A 21,819-nucleotide genomic window follows, 5' to 3' on the forward strand; every position below is an offset into this window, starting at 1 on the left:
TCTGTCACCTGGAGTCCATCATGGTGATGACCACCCTCAACCAGTGGGAGGTAAAACAAAACTATATTGGGATCAGCCAGACTACTCTGGGGTTGGGGAGGGGAGGGTCCATACAGACTAGCATTTCTCATGCCTGGGTCCATTTTTGGCACAAATATATCCCATTTATAAATTTAGAGTTTTGGAGCAGTTCAGGGATTCTTGAAAGGATCACCTCCCCTGTGGAAAATAATAAGGAATCTCCTGGCGACCATTCCTTCCTTCTTAATTCCCATTCAATATTTCTAACTAACAACTAGGTAAAGTCTCCATTGATGCTAATAAGTCTTTAACACCTGTCTGAATTTACCATAGTCTCTTTTTCAACAAAGACAGAGCAAAGCTCTAAGCTCACAACCTTCATGATTAGACTTTACTTTTGCAGTTAGCATACAATAAAATATCTTTGGTGTATAGGTCTGTAAGTTTGAACACATGCATAACCACCACCACCATCAGGATACAGACCAGTCCCGCCACCCCAAACTCCCTTGTGCCACCCCTCTGTAATCAACCCCTCCTACCACCCTCTGCCCACCACTGGTCTATTCTCTGTCCCTCTAGCTTTGCCCTTCCCAAAATATCATATAAATAGAATCACACAGAATGCAGCCCTTTGAGACGGACTGCTTTTACTCAGCATAATCTAGCTAGTAATAACACGATTTGGTTTTGTATATGTACATACATATGTACGTATGTACATATATAAATATATAGTCATCTATATTTACAAGCAAGTGATAGAAATTTTCCATTTACACTAATGACATGTTTCCTTCTAAAATAAATCTGTTAAGTAAAAAGAATAGGTACATATTTGTATGCGTGGTAAGAAAAGGGGAAAAATCATGAAGGTGGGACACAAATGCCTAAATTCTGGGACATAACAGACATTAGATATATAATGATATAACTGCATCCTACCCTCTTACCCCCTACTCACACACCCAAAATACCAGTCTGTAATTCTACGAATTCCTGAAAGGGAAGGAAAAAGAATTTTAAAAGAAGAAACGGTCTATTCCCAGGCATCTCATTCCAACCAGGCTTTCCTGAGTGCAGTTCTAGAAGCTTTGATTCCTTCCTCAGGCACCTGATCGTGGAAAGACAATTCCAGCACAAAGAGCAAGGGCCACGAGAGGTAGATTTCTTTTGTTTGCAAGCTCTTCTTTGTTGCCATGTTAGTTTAATGATTACTGTGGCTGTCATCATCCACACTACTACAAACAAATGCCTTAGAATCTTTTATCTGTGGTGTGTGACGTTCAGAACACGGAAACAAAGGCAACTTAAATAGTGTGTTATAAGCGTGTGAGGGTAAAACCTTCAATCACGCATTTAACAAAAAGCCTCCTCCTGTCACTAGGCATGTTAGTTCATGCCCTACAGGACTTTTCAGAGACTGTTTCCGCCTTTGACCCAGGTGCAGTCGTAGCCAAACATTTGGATCCTTCACAAAATAAGGTCTGTGCTTGCAAAAGAGCAATATCGAAGCTATGAACAGGAGGGGAAAATTTAAATAGAACTAAGTGGGTACATCTTTCTGTTCTTTATGTTTCCTCTCCAAAAAATTTGCTTCATTTTTAAGACATTTATTTAGTTCCTAAAGAAAGGTAATTATATTTTATGAATGGAAAAAGAATATAAGGTTTCTAGCTTGCTGAATATGTAAGAAAGAGTTAGAGGCTGGAAAATGAACATGAACTTTAATCTCACGAAGGAAAATCACCTAGAAAAATCCATCCAGAGAATGGTCTAACGTGCTACACTTACCACTGAGATAGTAAATGCTTTTTAAAATGCCAAATTAAGATGATGCTAACATATTTTTTTAAATACTTTGGGAAACTTGGGATGATAGAGCTGGCAAATGTCACCAATTAGTCTTCAGAGGAAAATTCAAGAAAAAGCAAGGATGGGATAAATCTTTTATTTACATGGATGTTTTGAAGCCCCTCAAATTTCATTACACTGGCTAAAATACTTCCTTTTTTACCACAATCCATTAAAAATTTTTTTAATGTTTATTTATTTTTCAGAGAGAGACAGACAGACAGAGAGACAGAACATGAGCAGCTGAGGGGCAGAGAGAGAGGGAGACACAGAATCCAAAGTAGGCTCCAGGCTCTGAGCTGTCAGCACAGAGCTCGACACGGGGCTCAAACCCACGAACTGCAAGATCATGATCTGAGCCGAAGTTGGACATTCAACCAACTGAGCCACCCAGAAGCCCCCCCCCCCCACCAAAATTTTTTAATGTTTATTTGTTTTTGAAAGAGAGAGAGAGAGACAGAGAGCAGGAGCGGGGGAGGGACAGAGAGAGAAAGAAACAGAGGATCCAAAGCAGACTGTGTGCTGACTGCAAAGAGCCCAATGCGGGCTAGAACCCAGAAACATGAGATCATGACCTGAGCTGAAGTTGGACATTTAACCAACTGAGCCACCTAGGTGCCCCCTATAGTCCATTCTTGATGAGCAGTCTCTAGACTTTCCCAGAACCCTGCAAATTCTTTCCAGGAGTCTCACTCTTACTATAACCAGAACCCCTCTCCATGCATGTGACATTCTGTAACAAGACTTTCACGTATGTAAGACTGTTACTGAAGTAGATGAAGCCCATAGGCTTTAGATGAAAAGCAGACCCATGCAAGGGCAAGGGCAAGATGGTGCGTGCATTCAGGTGCCAGTGCTCTGTTTGAAGTACAGGGTGTATGGCTGGATTTTCTTCTTTTAGAAAGACATGGGTGGAAGGACACATAGATGGCTCAGTCAGTTAAGCATCTGACTTTTTTTTTTTAATATTTATTAATTCATTTTGAGAGAGAGAGAGACAGAGCGCGCACACAAGTAGGAGAGGGGCAGAGAAAGAGGAAGAGAATCCCAAACAGGGTTCACGCTCACAGCACAGAGCCCAATTCAGGGTTTGATCTCACAAAGTGTGAGATCATGACCTGAGCCGAAATCAAGAGTTGGTTGTTTAACCGACTGAGCCATCCAGGCATCCCAATCATCTGATGCTTGATTTCGGGTTTCAGGCCCGTGTCGGGCTCTGCTCTGCCTCTCTCTACCCCTCCCCCACTTGTGCTCTTGCTCTCTCAAAAATAAATAAACTTACAAAAAAGAAACGAAAAAGAAAGTGATTGGTGGAAGCCATACGTCTAGGGCAGTGATTCTTCATCAGTGTAATTTTGCCCCCAGATAACACATTTCACAGCATCTGGAAGCCTTTTTTGTTGTCACAAGTTGGGGTCTGATATTGGCATCTAGTAGGTAGAGACCAGAGAACTGCTGAACATCAGTCTCCCAAAACAGAGAATTATCTGACCCAAAATGTTAATAGTGGTGAAGTTGAGAAGCCCCATTCTAAATTTTTTTTTTAACGTTTATTCATTTTTGAGAGACAGAGACAGAGACAGCGGGGGGAGGGGCAGAGAGAGAGACACACACACACAGAATTCAAAGGAGGGTCCTGGCTCTGAGCTGTCAGCAGCCCGACTCGGGGCTCAAACTCACGAATCGCAAGATCATGACCTGAGCTGAAGTCAGACAGTTAATCGACTGAGCCACCCAGGTGCCCTGAGAAACTCCATTCTAGAGGAGATCGTCTAGGGCAATACTGTCCAACAGAACTTTCCCTGATGATGATGGAATCATTCTTTACTACTCTGTCCAATACAGCAGCCACTAGCCACATGTATATACTGAGTACTTAAAATGTGGCTAGTGCAAGTGAGGAACTGAATTTTTAATTTTGTTTGCTTTTAATTAATTTTAATGTAAATAGCTATAAGTGGCTATGGGGCTGCCATATTTGCAGGGCAAGTCTAGAGAAGAATAAAGCCTAAAGGAAATTCCAATATTTAAAGCTTTGCTGATCACAGCACATCAAAGAGGATTAAACTGGGGGAGCCCATGAGACTCACTTGGGAGCTTGCTGGAGATGGATGCCTGTGGATCATTAGGTGGCCAACTAGTCCCAGTTTGCCCAGAGCTTTCTTTTTTTTAAGAAATTTTATTTTTTAATGTTTATTCACTTTCGAGAGACAGAGACAGAACACGAGCACGGGGGGCAGAGACAGGGGGACACAGAATCTGAAACAGGCTCCAGGCTCTAGGCTCTGAGCTGTCAGCACAGAGCCCGACGCGGGGCTCAAACTCACCAACTGTGAGATCATGACCTGAGCGGAAGTCGGATGCTCAACCGACTGAGCCACCCAGGCGCCCCGCCCAGAACTTTCTTGGTTTTAGCACTGGAAGTTCCATATCCTGGGAGACCTCCAGTCCTGGGAAAACTACTTTACCTTGGGTCCCACTCCCAGAAGTTTTCATTCAGTGGGTCTGGGGTGGGACCTGGTAATTGGCCTTTTTATCAGATTTCCCAGGAGATTCTTCTGTGTAGCAAGGTTCAAGAATCAACGGCAGAGTGGCCAGTTAATGGAGGCTGCCAAAAGCAGACAGAGGGAGGCGGGAGGGGAAGGGTGCTGGGTTGTTTGTGCCTTGGCAGCTCAGTGATTTCTTGCATGGCTGAACTACTCCAGCCTGTCCCAGAAGAACAAGGGCCCCTCTCTCGGAGAGCCAGAGACAATGCGAGACACATGTAACAGCTCACGCACCCAATGACACCTGCTAGAAGGAGTAGCCTCCTCTGTGACCCAACGAAGATCTCACTTCCTAGAGACCTATAGGCTATGGAAGCCCCTCCTGATCCCCTTTGCCACCATATGTGTTGCTCAGAATCCTAGCAGGAGCAGTGGAACATGATAGACCTTAATGTCCCCTGTGGCTAGTACCCTCTAATGCTTTCTAGACCACCGAAGCTCAGAAAGGCAGGAGAAAGTAAAGCCAGGTTAGGCTTTATCCATACCCTGTGATTCTAGGTCTGTGGCAAGCCTCTCTCTTTGAGAAGAAAATGAACCCCCTTCGGGTTCTGTCTCTGGGACTAGAAGTTTAGTTCTTTTTATTTTTTACTTTTTTTAAGTTTACATATATGTTCATTTAATGTTCATTTATTTTTTTAAAAAATTTAAAAATTTTATTTATTTTTTTACATTTATTTATCTTTGAGAGACAGAGCACAAGTGGGGGAGGGTCAGAGAGCAAAGGAGACACAGAGTCTGAAGCAGGCTCCAGGCTCTGAGCTGTCAACACAGAGCCCGATGTGGGGCTTGAACTCACGATCTATGAGATCATGACCTGAGCCAAAGTCAGATGCTTAACCGACCGAGCCACCAAGGCGCCCCAATGTTCATTTATTTTTGAGAGAGAAAGAGAGAGAGCACACGCGTGAGGCAGGGAGAGGCAGAGGGGGAGGGAGACAACAGAATCTAAAGCAGGCTCCAGGCTCTGAGCTGTCAGCACAGGGCTTGAACCCACTGACCACAAGATGATGACCTGAGCTGAAGTCAGACATTTAACTGACTGAGGCACCTGGGTGCCCCTATATATTTATTTTGACAGCGAGAGAGAGAGACACCAGGGGACAGACAGACAGGGAGAGAGAGGGAGAGAGAGGGAGAGAGACAATCACAAACAGGCTCCACGCTGTCAGCGCAGAGCCCTATGCGGAGCTCGAACTCATGAACTGTGAGATCATGACCTGAGCTGAAATCAAGAGTCAGATGCTTAACTAACGAGCCACCCAAGCACCCCTAGAAGCTTAGTTCTTAACCAGACTAATTCAGATCCTTATAATAATCCTTATAATGCCTATTTAAACAAACATTATATAATAGAACATCATAAGTATTGTGGTTCCAGATCTGCATAAAGAAAAACAGAAGCTGAAACCAATAACAAAACAATGAATATGTATGTGCCAGACACTGTTATGAGAACTTGACGGTATTAACTCATTAGATTCTTACCACAGTCTTATTGATGGGTGCTGTTATTATCCTCATTTTACTTAGGGAGATACTGAGGCACAGAGAGGTTCAGTAAGCTGGCCAGGGAACACAGCCAGGAAGGAGTGGAATACAGCATCATAAATGCCCTTTCCTTTCAAGGAAGCAAATTTTCCCTTTTTCAACTCATTTGCTTAACAAATGAGATCAGCCATCTTTTTGCCCATGCTGGGTAGGCATGATGTTAAGCTTGGGAAGTTTCTAGATTCAGTGCTGTTTGCAGCATGGCCAAGAGCAGGGTGAAGTGAAGAGTTTGCCTGGACACAGATTTAAGGGAGAGTACCCAAAATCCCAGTAACCTAGATAAATAATATCTTAGTGTAATATTTTTAAAAACAGGAAATACATGGTGGACAAAATATCACCATTTTCAATAAAGACAGGCTCAGGATTACTGATTTGTATCTTTTGTTCCAATTTGACTTGGCTCCACAGAGACTGGCAGGCAGGACCCTGCAATGCAGGCATTTCATGAACCACCCCAGGAATAACAGTTCTGGGGGCAACTTAAAACATCTTCCTGGGATTTCCATCTACCTCCTCATGTTAAGGGCTTCCCTCTGATTGTACAATTTATAAGTCAAGTGTCTGCCATAGGAAAAACGTCCACCTCTCATTTGGAGAGCCAGGATTTTTCATTTATTGGCGGGCGGGAGGGGGGTGCTAACAGATGAAGGATTAGGAACCGCAACTCTGGACCTCCAATTTTTGTTTCTCCTATTTTCAGAAATAGGGCTTTCTGCTCTTCTATTTAAATGATACCCACCCTGAATCAAATGCCATAGAATATGGAACTTGTTTGTCTGGCATTTGTAAAAATACAGAAATCTTACCCAGCCCTTACTCCTTTTCCTATGAATAAGGAGTGTTCTTTCTAGAAATGACCCTATTAATGACTAGCATTGCATCAGCCTGGGTTTATCTCTGGGGACATTGAACCTGAGGTGGCTAGAAATAACCTTAAGCAGCAATATAATCCAATCTCCTGACACTCCATTCTGGGAACTCTTGGCAAATACAAACCACGGAGTGATTCACAGAACTTCTAGAAAAAAGTCTGCACCTTCAACCTGACCCTTCCTCCTGGGCAAAGGACCCTTCCTGGAAAAGCATGATTATAAACCCCATTTCCTTGTCATCCAGATCCACGGAGCTCCTTTTTGCCTCTCCAGTGTAGAAGGAGCCTTGTCAGACAACAATATCGGCAAGCATGACGATAACACCATTTACTGGGCACCTACTTCAGCGCCAGGCACTATGCTATGCCCCTCACTGCATCAGCAACTGTATCCTCCAACAACTTTATGGAGAGGTATTATTATCCCCACTTTACGATGATTACACTGAGGCCCAGAGAGAAGTAACTTGCCCAAGGTCACACAGCTGAACAGAGGCAGATGGGATTCTAAGCTGTGCCTCTCTGACTGAACTTGGATCACATTTATCATCGTTATCAGAGGAAGAAGAGAAGGGCAAAGAGGAAGAGAGGGAGTTGGAGATAATATTTATGGAGTGGCTTCCAGTGCACCATATTTTCTTTTTTTTTTAATTTTTTTTTTTAATTTTTTTTTTCAACCTTTATTTATTTTTGGGACAGAGAGAGACACAGCATGAACGGGGGAGGGGCAGAGAGAGAGGGAGACACAGAATCGGAAACAGGCTCCAGGCTCTGAGCCATCAGCCCAGAGCCTGACGCTGGGCTCAAACTCACGGACCGCGAGATCGTGACCTGGCTGAAGTCGGACGCTTAACCAACTGCGCCACCCAGGCGCCCCTCTTTTTTTTTTAATTTTTAAAAAATGTTTGCTTATTTACTTTTGAGAGAGAGAGAGAGAGAGTACGAGTGGGAGAGGGACATAGAGATAGAGGGAGACACAGAATCCAAAGCTGGCTCCAGGCTCTGAGCTGTCAGCACAGAGCCTGTTGTGGGGCTTGAACCTCAAAACCGTGAGATCATGACCTGAGCCAAAGCCTAACTGACTGAGCCACCCAGGCTCCCCACCATATTTTCTTATTAGCCCTGATATTGACCGGGGGAGGTGGGAGCTCTTAGCATACTATCCATTGTATAGACAAGCAAACTGAGCCTTGAAAGGTACAATAACTCACCCACAGTGGCACGATAGGACCGGGAGAAGCCAGATTTTGATTCAGGCAGACGGCTTTAGAGCTTCCTGAGCTGATATGCTCCCTGACTTCCCCATAGTCTCTCTTTCCTCTAACAAGTACTTATCGTGCAGTTATTCTGTGCCTGGCATCTGGCAAGAAGCAACAGGACAGCCCATTTCTACCTCCTCCCATGACACATTCTCCAGGGTTCCCTACCATTTATGTGACCCCCGCACCACCTTTAAAACACCCTTTCTTACCTGCCCTCCGTCCTGGCGTTTCCTCTCCACCCTGCGGAGACAGCGGGTCCTCTCTCTCGCTCTCTCTTCTTTTTTTTTAAACACTAACCCATAAGGCCCTTCGTCTTCTGCCTTAGACACAGCCCTGCTTGCTCTCTTAGTCACACTGCTGGGCCTGGCCACCCAGCTTCCAGACAGCAGCTATTTACCAGCCTATGGCAGAAGAAGCCCCAACTTGGAGCCCAAACTGTGTATTCCTTTCTTCCTGAACCCCAACCCTGCCCTCTCAACAATACTCTTGGCACCAGTGCACTAAAAAGACCAAAGTCCTTTCTAGAGGTTATTTTATCTCTTGGACACAATAAGGAAGTAACAAGGTTGATTTTTTTTTTTTTAATCCCAGAGAGGGAGGTGCAATGGAAAGAGACTATCTTTTCATTTATTCAACAAAGCATTCTCCCACACATCATGCTCCACTAGATACCCTCAGGCGCTGGCCACTTTGTTTTGCAGGTATAGCCCCTGAAGCAACAGGCAGACACTACAAGTTAACTCCGTAATTACGATGGCATGTCCCTTCCAGAGATAAAGGACAGGCCTCGTTTCATGGCCTGCTAACTTGAATCAAACCCTGGCTCCAGCACTCTACCCCTCTGAGGCTCCACGACTCTATCCTCTCGAACCTCAACTTTCCCTGCCCTCATCTGCAAAATGGGAACTCCTCTGCAAAACTCTCCTCCAATGGGTTTCTTAGCCCTCAGAACTGTCATCTCTGGGGTGACTCATGGGACACCTGGATTGCAGGATCCTGCTTGCCAGTTAGTATGGAGCTGAACCAAACTGGAATTGAAAGCAAAAGGACAAATTAGTAACTTTCTTGTAGGTGTAAGTCAGGGTTTCTCGACCTCAGCACTTCTGGCATCTGGAGTCAGATGTTCTCGGGCGTGGGGGCTGTCTTAAGTATTAGAGGATGTTGAGCCACATCCCCAGCTTCCATCCATTAGATGCCAGTAGGACACTCCCCATCACCAACCCCACAAGCTGTGGACAACTGGAAATATCTCCAGGAATGGACAAGTATCTTCTGGGAGACAAAAGCACCCCCAGTCAAGAGCCACTGCTATGAATGACAGAATGTTCCACAAACTTAGGATAGTATCTCCCCATTCCCTTTGATAAGGCAAGGACATTAGCACCTCAGCATTTTCCTCTAGGAAAGTTTTTCTTCCCCCCATTTCCCCACTTTTAGAAACTATACCATATTTTTACATGTTGTCTGCAGATCATTCTTCAGATCAGGGAACTGAAGCTCAGAAAGCAACTTGTTGAAGTCCCAGAGCTGGAAATTACTCAAAGACAAAATTTGAACCCAGGTCTAGCAGGAAAAACTACTATGTAACTGTCCTTGCCACCTGAAATCCTCCTCCCGAAGCCTCATCAGCTGCATTGGGTAATGCACCGAAGCAGAGGAACTCGGACCCTCTTTGCGATAACAAAAGGCTCCCGGTGACAGCCTCTTTGTACACTAGATGGGGAGACTAGGATACACTGGGGACACACCTCCCTCTGCACTGAATATAGGGGGCTTCTTAGGAATGTTCCAGATAGCAAACAGTGGCCTGGCTCTGTGGACAGAAAGCAAGAAAGCTCCTCGGGCACCTCCTCCCCTCCCCTCCCACCTCCTGCCCCTAAATAAACATTCTTTCTGTATCATCCTCTCCACTCTGTAGTAGAAACGCACAGCATTCACTGCAGCCAAAGTGTCCGCTAAGTGCCAGGCACAGTTCAGAGTGCTTCACGTTTATGTAAACCAGAAGAACACCATATGGGGTAGTTACCATCGTTGTCCCCATTTTACAGATAAGGCAACTGAGACCCAGAAGGGCGATAACCTGCCACATTCTCCTTACTAGGAGGATGTCAAGACCATGCAGACTTTGTGACCAACAGACCTGGTTCAAATGTTGATTCCTCTACCAGCCACCTGTGTAACATCCGGCAAGTTAGCTAAACTCCCTGAACCTCAGTCTCATCAGTAGCATGGGACTAGCAGGGATTGCTGTAAGAATAAAAATTAACATTCTTATCCATTCAACAAGTGTTTACTGAGCATCTACAGGGTCCAAGCACTGGGGATGTATCTGCAAACAGAACAGCAAAAGGATCCTACCCTAGCGGCATGCACACTCTAGTAGGGACGCGCTTGTATGTGTTAGGTCGGTTAATCCTTGCGATAACCCATAGACTATTTACTATTACATTATTGTACCCATTTCACAGATGGGGAGAAAGGGCCTCAGAAGCAGTTTTCCCCCATCTCCCTTCAACCTTCTAGGAAATAGTGGGACCTGGATTAGACATTAATGCCCAGTCTCCAGAGCTCGACTTCTTGGATTCAAATCCTGCTGTTTCCATCTAATTGCTGCGGGCACATTACTGAACCTGAGCCCAAATCTCTTCGTGGGGCAAAATGGAACGAGGAGGCCCTATCTCAAGAGAGTGTCAAACGTCTAACATTTAGGAAGTGCTTCTTGGGTCCCCAGCATACACGAGGCTCACAGAAACTCTAGGAGAGATGTCTTATTTTGGGTCCCTTTTCACAGAGGTGGACACAGGAGCCCAGAGAGGGTAAGTAACTTGCCCAATGGCGCAGAGCGCTTAAACAGTGCGATTGCAAAGTCGGAGCTCTGAATCACAACAGCACGGAGGCACGCAGAGACAGACTCACTGGGTCGAGTACCCCTGGAGAGAGTGCCAGCAACTGGGTGCGATTATTCTTTCCCTTCTGCAGCTGTGCAGTGGGCGAGTCAAGGTGGCCAGGCCGGCGGATTGTGCTCGCTCTTCAGAGGCTTTCCTAACTCCAAGGCTCAGTGCGCTGCCGCCCGGAGCTGGAGCCACCGCCTGGATCTTTCCCTTCCGCGATGTTTGCCCACCCGGGGTGCTTCTTTCCCTGTGTCTCGTACCCTGTCCCTGCTCGCTCCTCTCTCCCTCGCCAAAGCTGCCATCCCTGGGCATCCCGAAGCTGCCCCTCGTTGGGGACACGCCCCCGACAGGGCGCCCGGTTCTTCCCGTCGATCCCGTCTCGCAACCAGGGAGGGGGCTCCACCAAAGCCGCTGAGTCTCGGTGGCTACCTGGGAAGACAGTCCCCGAGCTGGCCCGAGACTGGAGAATCCGCGTCACCTCCCTTAGGCTTTTGCGTCTCCTGCGCCTGGCGCTCCGGCCGCTGCCGCGTCTGCTCGGCCGCGTGGCACATAGGCGACCCTGGTCCCGGGCAGCAGGTTGCGAGGCTGCGCGCGTCTTGGCACCAGAGCCGGACTTCCTGCCCGGAGGGATGATCGCTTTCTTGGAATCCAGCCAAGTTCCTGCAAGTGCTGGATTAGTACACCTGTTGGCGTTAGAGACCTCTATTCACTGTCCCGGGAGGGTCTGCATTCATTGTTTCTTTCCATCTGGCAAACCTTACCAAGTGCCCACCGGCTGTGGGGCGCCGGGACCCAGGGGAGCCAGAGGGCACACAGGCTAGGGTTGTGATCTCCAAAACGTTGGCCACTAGCCACATGTCGTTATGCAGCATTTGAAATTGTGGCTCCAATGAACTGAGATGTTTCTAAGACAAAGGATTAACACACACACACACACACACACACACACACACACACCAAAAAAACACACACACACATTTTTTAAACGTTTATTTTTGAGAGAGACAGAGCAGGAGCAGAAGAGGGAAACAGAGAGGGAGATACAGAATCGGAAACAGGCTCCAGGCTCTGAGCCATCAGCCCAGAGCCCGACGCGGGGCTCGAACTCCCGGACCGCGAGATCGTGACCTGGCTGAAGTCGGACGCTTAACCGACTGCGCCACCCAGGCGCCCCGAGAGAAGTCTATTTTAAAAATGTGCAATGATGGGGTGCCTGTCCGACTGGCTCAGGTCATGTTCTCACGGTTCATGGTTCGAGCCCTGTGTCGGGCTCTGTGCTGACAGCTCAGGCCCTGGAGCCTGCGTCCGATTCTGTGTCTTCCTCTCTCTGGCCCTCCCCCGCTCATGGTCTGTCTCACTCTCTCTCTCAAAAATAAATAAACATTCAAAAAAAATTTTTAAATGTGCAATGAGTAGAAAAGGCAACTTAAGGAATGGGGGAAATATTTACAAACTATATACCTGATGAAGAGTTAATATCCACAATATATAAAGAATTTCTACAACTCAACAACAACAAACAACAAAAATAACTAGATTTATTTTTCACATACTAAGAATACCAAAATTTGGGGCGCCTGGGTGGCTCAGTCAGTGAAGCATCTGACTTCGGCTCAGGTCACAATCTCACGGCTTGAGAGTTTGAGCCCCATGTCGGGCTCTGTGCTGACAGCTCAGAGCCTCAGGCCTCCTTCACATTCCATCTCTGTCTCTCTGCCCTTCCCCCCCACTCACTCACTGTCTCTCTCTCTCTCTCTCCCTCTCAAATATAAACATTAAAATAATTTAAATATAAATAAATAAAAAATAAATAAAATGGGCAAAGGACTCGAATGTCCTTCTCCAAAGAAGACATACAGATAGATGACCAACAAGTACATGAAAGGCTGCTCAACATCATTAATCATATGAGAAATGCAAATCAAAACCACAATGAGATAACACCTCATATCCATTAAGATTGCTACAATGAAAACCACAGAAAATAGCAAGTGTTCATCAGGATTTAGAGGAACTGAAACCTTTGTGCACTGTTACGGGGGATGTAAATTGGTGTAACCATTACGGAAAACAGTGTGGAAGCTCCTTAAATAATTCAAAACAGAACTACTATCGGATCCAGCAAATCCTCTTCTGGGTATACATTCAAAGGAACTCAAAGCATCTATCTCTATCTCAAAGAGATATTGCACACCCATGTTCATTGCACCATTATTCACAAGAGCCAAGAGATAGAAGCAACCCAAATGTCCATCAACAAATGAATGGATACAGTAAGGGTGATATATACATCCAGTGGAGTGCTATGCAACCTTAAGAAAGAAGGAAATTTGACACGCTACAACAAGCATGAATCTCGAGGACCCTATGCTAAGTGAAATAAGCCAGTCACAAAAGGGCAAACAGTGTATCATTCCACTCATATGAAATATCTAAAGTAGGCAAAATCATAGAAACAGAAAGCAGAAAGGGTAGGCGGAGGGAGAGCAGGAATTAATGTTTTATTGGTATAGAGTTTCAATTTTGCAAGATGAAAAAGTTTAGAGATCTGTTGCACAATGTGGATATACTTAATACTACTGAACTGTACACTTAAAAATCACTACGATGGGGGGCATCTGGGTGGCTCAGTTGGTTTGGGCGTCTGACTCTCGATTTCCGCTCAGATCTCACAGTACGTGAGTTCAAGCCCCATGTTGGGCTCTGCACCAGCTTGGAGCCTGCTTGGGATTCTGTCTCCTCTTTCTGCTCTTCCTCAACTAATGCACATGCACACGCGCTCACTGTCTCTTTCAAAATAAATAAATGGGGGCACCTGGGTGGCTCAGTTGGTTAAGCGTCCAACTGAGGCTCAGGTCATGATCTCACAGTCCAAGGGTTCGATCCCCACACCGGGTTCTGTGCTAATAGCTCAGAGCCTGGAGTCTGTTTCAGATTCTATGTCTCTCCCTCTCTCTCTGCCCCTTCCTCTCTTGTGTTCTCTCTCTCTCTCAAAAATATATAAACTTAAGGGGCGCCTGGGTGGCGCAGTCGGTTAAGCGTCCGACTTCAGCCAGGTCACGATCTCGCGGTAAGTGAGTTCGAGCCCCGCGTCAGGCTCTGGGCTGATGGCTCAGAGCCTGGGGCCTGCTTCCGATTCTGTGTCTCCCTCTCTCTCTGACCCTCCCCCGTTCATGCTCTGTCTCTCTCTGTCTCAAAAATAAATAAAAACGTTAAAAAAATATATATATAAACTTAAAAAAAAGATTAAGATGGTAAATTTAATGTTATGTGTTTTTTTTTACCACAATTCAAAAAACCATTCAGTAATGTAAATACAGTCGTGATTATTGCAACCAAGGGGGTACAAAATGCTCTCAGAATTTATAACTAATTGGGGGGTTTACTGGGTGCGAGGCAAGGCTTCCACTAGGAAGTAATGCTTCAGCTAACTTCGGAATCAAACAGGAGAGAAGCAAGGGCCGCAGATGCTGAGGCAGCGGCCCAGCACAGACCCCAGGACAACAGGTCACGTGATGAGTCTGAATTTATTTTATATACCACAGTTGTCTCCAACCTTCTTGCTTCAGGAGTAGAATCAATGACAATAATGACAGTAACAGCCAACATGGGCCGGAAATTAATTCGCTTAGTTAATTATGTACTTAACGTAAATATCAAGTGCAGGGATTCTGAACCAGGGTACTTGGGGTTACATTCCAGCTCTACCATATCCTTACTAGCTTCATAATCTTGGGCAAGTTACTGAATCTCTGTGCCTTGGTTTCCCTTATCTGGAAAATGAAGACAGTAAGGGGGCCTACACACAGTGTTGTTGTGAGGACAAATAAGGTAGCTTACACTGAGTTGTATCACGTATACAGTGCCTGCCACATAGCAGGGGCTATTAGTACTTAGTAAATAAAATTTAATTACATGGAAGCCATTGTGCTAACCACTTCACATGCTGTGATATGTTGCACACTGGGCACAAATTCCTCCCATCCCTAGGAAGAAGCATGACCTTTCGCGATGTGACCGGCAGAACCAGGATCCATCTTCCCACATAAAAGTAGGCTGCATCCCAAACCCAGCAAGGCTACGCTTGATCCCTGAGGGCCCTTCTTCCACCCCGTCTCTCCCACCGTCTCCGAACATGACAGCTCCGTTTCTGCAAATGGTTGTTCAGCAACCCCAGAAACTTTACAGCAACTATGGCTGGCTTTCCTATTTTTACTCCTCACATCCGCCAGCAGAACGGTGAGGTCCTGGTGCTCCGAGCTCTATGTCCAGAATCCGACTACCTCTCGCTGATTCCACGCTGCCACCTGGTGGTCCAGCCCATCATCTCTTGATGACTGCACGGGCCTCTTCACAGCCTCCCTGCTCCCGTCCTTGTGCCTCCGCGGTGTATCCTCAAGCCGGCAGTCAGAGCCATCCTGCAGAGGCACCTCGGATCCCCTGCCCAAATCCCTCTAAGTGGCTCCTGCCTGACCCAAGGTAAAAGCCCAAATCCCTATGGTGGCCTGTGAGGCCCTCCGTGTTCCGTCCCATTACCCTGTGCTCTGACCTCCTCTACCACAGATCCCCCACCTGGCTCACTCAGCTCCACCACTCTGGCCTTTCTAGTTCCAGAGCACTGGCACTCCAGCACCACCTGCTGCCCCAGGGCACTAGCACTGTTCCATCTGCCTGAACCAACATTCCCTCGGAAATGCACGTAACCCACTTCCTCATCCCTTTCACATGGACTCCTGTAGTGACCTTCCTCAACACTCCAGTTCCCTCTGCACCTTGTCCCCAGCCGGGTTTTTCTCCTTACCCTTTCCTGCTTTTTTTTTTTCCCAAAGCACTCACCCCCTGACACATTGCAGGTGCGTGTGTCTTGTCTGTCTCCCTCCACCAGAATGGGAGCTTTCTGAGGGCAGAGACTTGTGCCTGCACTGTTGTCTGATTGTTGAATCCCCAGTGCCCACGACAGAGCATGGCATATAGCAGGCACTCGGTATTTGTTAAAGAAATACAGTCATGGGACTAAGTAAGACAGGAGAAGAAAGTAGGGGTACCTGGGTGGCTCAGTCGGTTAAGCGTCCGACTCTTGGTTTCGGCTCAGGTCATGATCTCACAGTTCATGAGTTTAAGCCCTGCATTAGGCTCTGTGCTGACAGCATGGAGTCTGCTCGGGATCCTCTGTTGCCCTCTCTCTCTGCCCCTCCCCACCCCCACACACATGCGCGTGCACTCTCTCTCTCTCAAAATGAATAAACTTTTAAAAAAAGTAAACCAATCCACAAATGCAATGAGGACCCTGCCGCCCTGATTGCTTCTTCCTATCATCAGCATGCCTCTTCTGTGTGTGTACCTTCCTTTACAGTTTGCAAAGCACATTCACACCCGTGTCACATTTGACACCTACACAACCCCATGAGAGAGGGATGTTAGTGGAGTGAAGTCATAACTCTTCCCAGACCCAAAGTTTTCATGGAGAAACAGAAAAAAACTGTTGAGACTTGCCTATGACTCAGCAAATCGACTTGCAAATTGACTCAGCAGTGAAAGAACTGTGATTCACCCATGACTTCTGACCCTGGGTCCAGGCGTCTTCACCTCAAGCAAAAAGGCTGTGTGTGCAGTGGTTAGACCCACCAGCTGTGGAGTTTGAACAAACAAAACCATGAAACTTACCTCTACTACTCCCTAGCTGTGTGACACTGGGAAAGTTGCTAGCCCTCTCTGTGACTCCCATGTTCTCAATCATCAAGCAGGGATAATAATATCCTCCTCATACGTTGTCCTGAGGGTTGAAGAGGTAAGATTAGGTCTGTCATGATTAGCCAGTTTAAAAAAAAAAACTTTGAAAAAATAGGAGCATGTTATTTCGTGGTCATTCACTTTTTTCAGTGGCCCCGGCTCTGCCCAAGTTGCTCCAGCTAACCTGATGGGGAGAGACTGGAAAGTATGATGCCATCTATTTTAAAGGTGGTGAAACTAAGGCTTTTTGTCCCAAAAGGGATTTGACTCGGTGCTTTTGGGAAGAGAACGGCTGTGAAAATTCCATAGCAACCAGAAGGCAGGCTCCCCAGAGGCAGAGCAGAGCTGTTGCCACCCCCCGGGGCACTCATTATATTCACGACACAATCTCATTCAGCCACCTCCGGAGAGGACAGGACCGTGTTTACACATACTCCAGGGATGTTTGCAATGTTGTGGTCGCTGAACCGCTGTAGCCCCCGCGGCGGCGCTCAAAGGGCTGCAAGGCACTCACGCCCGCTCACTTGCGCCCTCTTGTGGGCAGTTCCGCAGTCCGTCCAAAGGGTGCGGTGACAGGAAACCAACTAACCTACACTGAGTAATTCAGGCTAGGAGTCCGCCTGACACTTGACATCACGGATGACCTCACTTAATATCTCCATGAGGTGGCTTTACAAATATGGAGGCTGAAGGTGAGAGACTGATACAAAGAGAAGCAAACCTTGCCCAGAGTCACCCTGCTAGTAAGCATCAGAGCCAACATTCAAATCCAGACTTGCCTTGACTCCAAAGCTCACAGACTTTCCCCAACATTTGCATTACAGATTTGAAATAGAATCAAGCCTACCGACCTATTTGGGGATCAAACTTTGTCATGACTCCATTATTCCATTCCACGTCGTGGAATGGTAAATTATGAAAATATGCCCCTACCCCCTAGGGAAAAAAAAAAAAAATCTCTCAATGGTCAGTCCCTGGGGAATAGGGTGGGACTGGAGACTGTCACACAAATGCACAGACATAACATACATGATTCCCAAGATAAACCCTTCAGTTTCTAAGTCATCCACCCATACATACACTAGAATCCCATTTAATTAACACTGGTATAATATATCTATAAATTAGGATAAAGTGGTCAGAAGAATATAATCTTAAAAGTAGTTACTCCCAGGGAGGGAAACAAGCATATATTATACATACTTCTGTAAGGTTGAACAAGCATTGTTATTTTCATAAATTTAAAAACCACTTAAAATTGTTTTTAAAAGTATATAAAGTTTATTTATTTACTTATTTATTTAGTGGGAGAGAGAGAGTGAGCACATGCTCATGTGAGCAGAAATGGAACAGAGAAGCAGAGAGGGAGAGAGAAAATCCCAAGCAGCCTCCATGCTCAACTCAGAGCTTGATCCCACGAACCCGTGAGTTCACAGCCGGAACTGAAATCAAGAGACCAACGCTTAACTGACTCAGCCACCCAGGCACCCATATTTATTTATTTTGAGAGATGGAGGGGGAGGGGCAAGGGGGGAATCCCAAGCAAGCTCCGAGCTGTCAGTGCAGAGCCCAACAGGGGCTCCACCTCAGGAACCATGAGTTCATAACCTGAGCCGAAATCAAGAGTCAGACTCCCAGGGCACCTGGGTGGCTCAGCCAGTTAAGCGAACGACTTCCCCTCAGGTCATGATCTCATGATTTGTAAGTTCGAGCCCCATGTCAGGCTCTGTGCTGATAGCTCAGAGCCTGAAGCCTGCTTTAGATTCTGTGTTTCCCTCTCTCTGCCTCTCCCCCATTCACACTCTGTCTCTCTCTCAAAATCAAAATTAAAAAAAAAAAAAAAAAAACATAAAGAAATAAAAGAGAGTCAGATTCCCAACCTGAGCTACCCAGGTACTCCTAAAAAGTAGTATTAAACTGAAAAATCCCACAGGTGATTTTGAGGAGTGTCCTAGGTTAAGATAGGTTAAGATTGAAAGATTATTGCCTTAAAATTTGTGACAGTGATATATAGTTAAAGAAAAGCAAACTGCTACCCTGTGGGCCAATAATACCAAAAGCTAACATTGATAAGAACCTACTGTATGCAGAGCATTGGTCTGGAATCCTTTCCATTTATTAATGCATTTCATTCCTTCCACAACCCCATGAGGTAGGTACTTGTGGTAGGCAGCCTATAATATGGCAGTCAGGGACCCTCATCCCATGGTGTTCACACCCCTGTGTACTCTCTTCCCACACTAAATAGTACTGACCTGTGTAAACAATAGGATAATGTGGAAATGATAGTATGTGACTTCCAGGACCAGGTCATAAAAGATACTAGTGCTTCTGCCTTTCACTCTCTTGAATCACTGGCTCTGGGAGAAGACAGCCGCCATGTTGTGAGGATGCTCAAGCTAGCTGCCCTGGGGAGAGGCCCAAAGGATCATGAATGGCATTTAGCTTCATGCCTCTTTATCCTTCTTTAATCTCCATTTCCTTGAATTTTAATTTGTCTCATCTTTTTTTTTTTTTCTCGTAAGACATTGGCATTGCTGAAACACCCTGGCCAGTTGCCTCTCAGGAGCATCCCACAATTTGCATTTGCCTCTTTCTTCCTGAATAGCTCCAGTTAACAGGTGAGGTTGTGTCAGAGGAAGAGGTTCATCCCATCGGTGTGGTTGACCTGATCTCTTCTTTAATCAGGTGCTTACAAGTTTCTCTAATGCACAGATATTGTTTGTTTCTTGCTGATGATCACAAATCACTCTGGTATTTGACTTTTTTTTTTTTAATTGCAAACATGTGATTGACCCAAATCCTGACCCTGAGAAAGGACCCTAAAGAAAAATTATAAATGTTAACAAAAGGAATATAATTTACAGATATAACTATAAGCAGAAAGAGTTGGGGGGGGGGGTCCCCAGAAAAAGAAAGATGAGATATAACTTTTGTGGCACAGAAGTCATTTTAGACCCCCAGCTATCTTCTGTGATCTACAGTTCACCAGCACTACTTGCCCTGGCAACACTTCTTACAGAACTCTTCCTAAGAGGTGTAAGAACTAAGAAATACAAAAACCTCAGTAGTTAAAGATCTTACGGGAACAAAAGGGAATGCAAAATCCAATGGTCTCTACCAAGCCAGAAAATAGCCTAAACATATCAGACACAAAAAATCAATTGTAAAACTCCCAGCACTGTTCAAAAATAAAGATTGACCTACTGCAGGATTGAAACTGTGCCCCACAGGATTAATGAGGTTAAAACTGTCACCAGCAAGTCCCCTACTCATCCCCCTTCTTGACGGAAACATTAACCTTATCTTTTTTTTTTTAATTTTTTAACATTATTTTTGAGAGAGAGAAAGAAACAGAGTGTGAGCAGGGGAGAAGACAGAGAGGGAGACACAGAATCAGAAGAGCTATCAGCACAAAGCCAGATGCAAGGCTCAAACCCACGAACCACGAGATAATGACCTGAGCTGAAGTCTGATGCTTAACTGACTCAGCCACCCAGGCACCCCAACCTTGTCTTTTAGAGGCAAACAAGAGCTCCCGCCAGCCTAGACCAGTTTGAGCTCAAACACCGACTCACACCTGCTGACAGTGAGCTCTATCTCATCTCATTCTAATGTTAAAATCTCCATCCAAGGGGCACCTGGATGGCTTCCTTGGTTGAGCATCTGACTCGATTTCAGTTCAGGTCATGATCTCAGGTTCATGAGTTCCAGCCCCATATCAGGCTCTGTGATGACAGCACAGAGCCTGCTTGAGATGCTCTGTCTGCCCCTCCCCTGCTCACGTGTTCTCTCTCTCTCTCTCTCTCTCTTTCAAAATAAATAAATAAACATGAAAAAAATTAAATCCCCACCCACGGAGGAACACAGGTTTATTAACACAACATGGGATACATGCATAGGCATGTTTTCTAAATATGCCTGGGCAAACCTTACGCCCAACTCTACATGCAGTGACAAGATTCCCTTTTCTGAATATTCATTATAACCCTAAAGAACAGCAACCCACTCACCTCCACTTGAAGAGTTACCACTTTGCAAGTTATTCCTCCTGATCTCCTTATTTGCTACAAATAAAGTTTCCCGTGTGACACAACCCCGCCTAGAGTGGTCTCTGCCAGTAACTCACCAAAGAGCAAACGTGTCACCAGCTAGACCCCAGGACCTGACCTTTACCGCCCACCTGCATGTACTCACTAGCCTTTGTCTTACGTTTTTCCTTAAGCGCTTTTTTCCGGCTTTCCTCTTAACTCTGGCAAATGAAACCCAAAACTACCTCAGGGGTGGGATGGCGACTGCCCTGACCACACCCACAAGCCCGACCGTTTGGCCCTGCGCAGATTGACTGTGGAGTGACCCCTAGAACAACCCAACATAACCTTTACCTCATTATACTACTAAAATCCCCTCCCCAGAAGGAGCACAAACCTCATTTACATAACATACAACGTTGTCTAGGCACGTTTCCTTATGGCGCATGCGCAATTTTATGCCCGCCTCTCGTCCAATGACAGAGATCCCCTATCTAAATATTCATCCTAATCCTAAAGATACCCATTCACCCTCTCTCGGGGAGTCTGGGCTTTGGAAGCCATTCCCGTGACCTCACTTATTTGCTGCAAATAAAGTTTTCCTTGTGCCACAACCCACCTGGTGCAGTTTCTGTGCCTGGTCGAGGATCGCACTCACGTTGGTTTGGTTACATACCTGGAATGTTTGCAAGTCAAAGTGGTCCAAACTTGGCGCTTTAAAATTTCCAAATGCGAGAACTTAAGAAAACAGTTCCATCTGCAATTGCCCCTAAAAAAATAAAATGCCGAGGAATAAACTTAACCAAGGAAGTAAAATTTCCAAACCTAACATCTCAACAAAGCCAACATCCATCATCAATCAGTGTCAGTGGGACAATCTGACATCATATGCCTCCTGGTGTGGTGACTGAAATGTACAAAACAGTAACATTTCTCGAATAAACTTTGGGAGCAAACCCAGGGTCACCAGTCTTTTTTTCCACATGATCAACACCGGGCAAAATTATATAAAAAGAAGAGAAAACGAGGGGCAGCTGGGTCGGTCAGTCCGTTAAGCGTCGG

General features: G+C 45.8%; 1 protein-coding gene and 1 long non-coding RNA gene across 3 annotated transcripts in view; both read right to left on the minus strand.

Moving 5' to 3' along the window:
* Window positions 1-8,609, minus strand: part of TMC5 (transmembrane channel like 5) — a 71,310-nt gene extending 62,701 nt beyond the window's left edge. For both annotated transcript variants that reach the window (XM_045461697.1, XM_045461696.1), the window contains exon 1: window positions 8,315-8,609. The gene's annotated coding sequence lies outside the window, so the exon portion shown is untranslated. The remainder of the gene's footprint in view (window positions 1-8,314) is intronic.
* Window positions 8,610-16,656: 8,047 nt separating this feature from the next.
* Window positions 16,657-21,520, minus strand: LOC123589315. Its single transcript, XR_006708255.1, has 3 exons — window positions 21,377-21,520; window positions 18,982-19,548; window positions 16,657-16,769 (listed from the first exon to the last, which is right to left on the minus strand). It is a non-coding gene; the product is annotated as an uncharacterized LOC123589315 (long non-coding RNA).
* Window positions 21,521-21,819: the final 299 nt, after the last annotated feature.

The sequence above is a fragment of the Leopardus geoffroyi genome, chromosome E3 (assembly GCF_018350155.1).
Source record: "Leopardus geoffroyi isolate Oge1 chromosome E3, O.geoffroyi_Oge1_pat1.0, whole genome shotgun sequence".
NCBI classification, from domain to species: Eukaryota; Metazoa; Chordata; class Mammalia; order Carnivora; family Felidae; genus Leopardus; species Leopardus geoffroyi.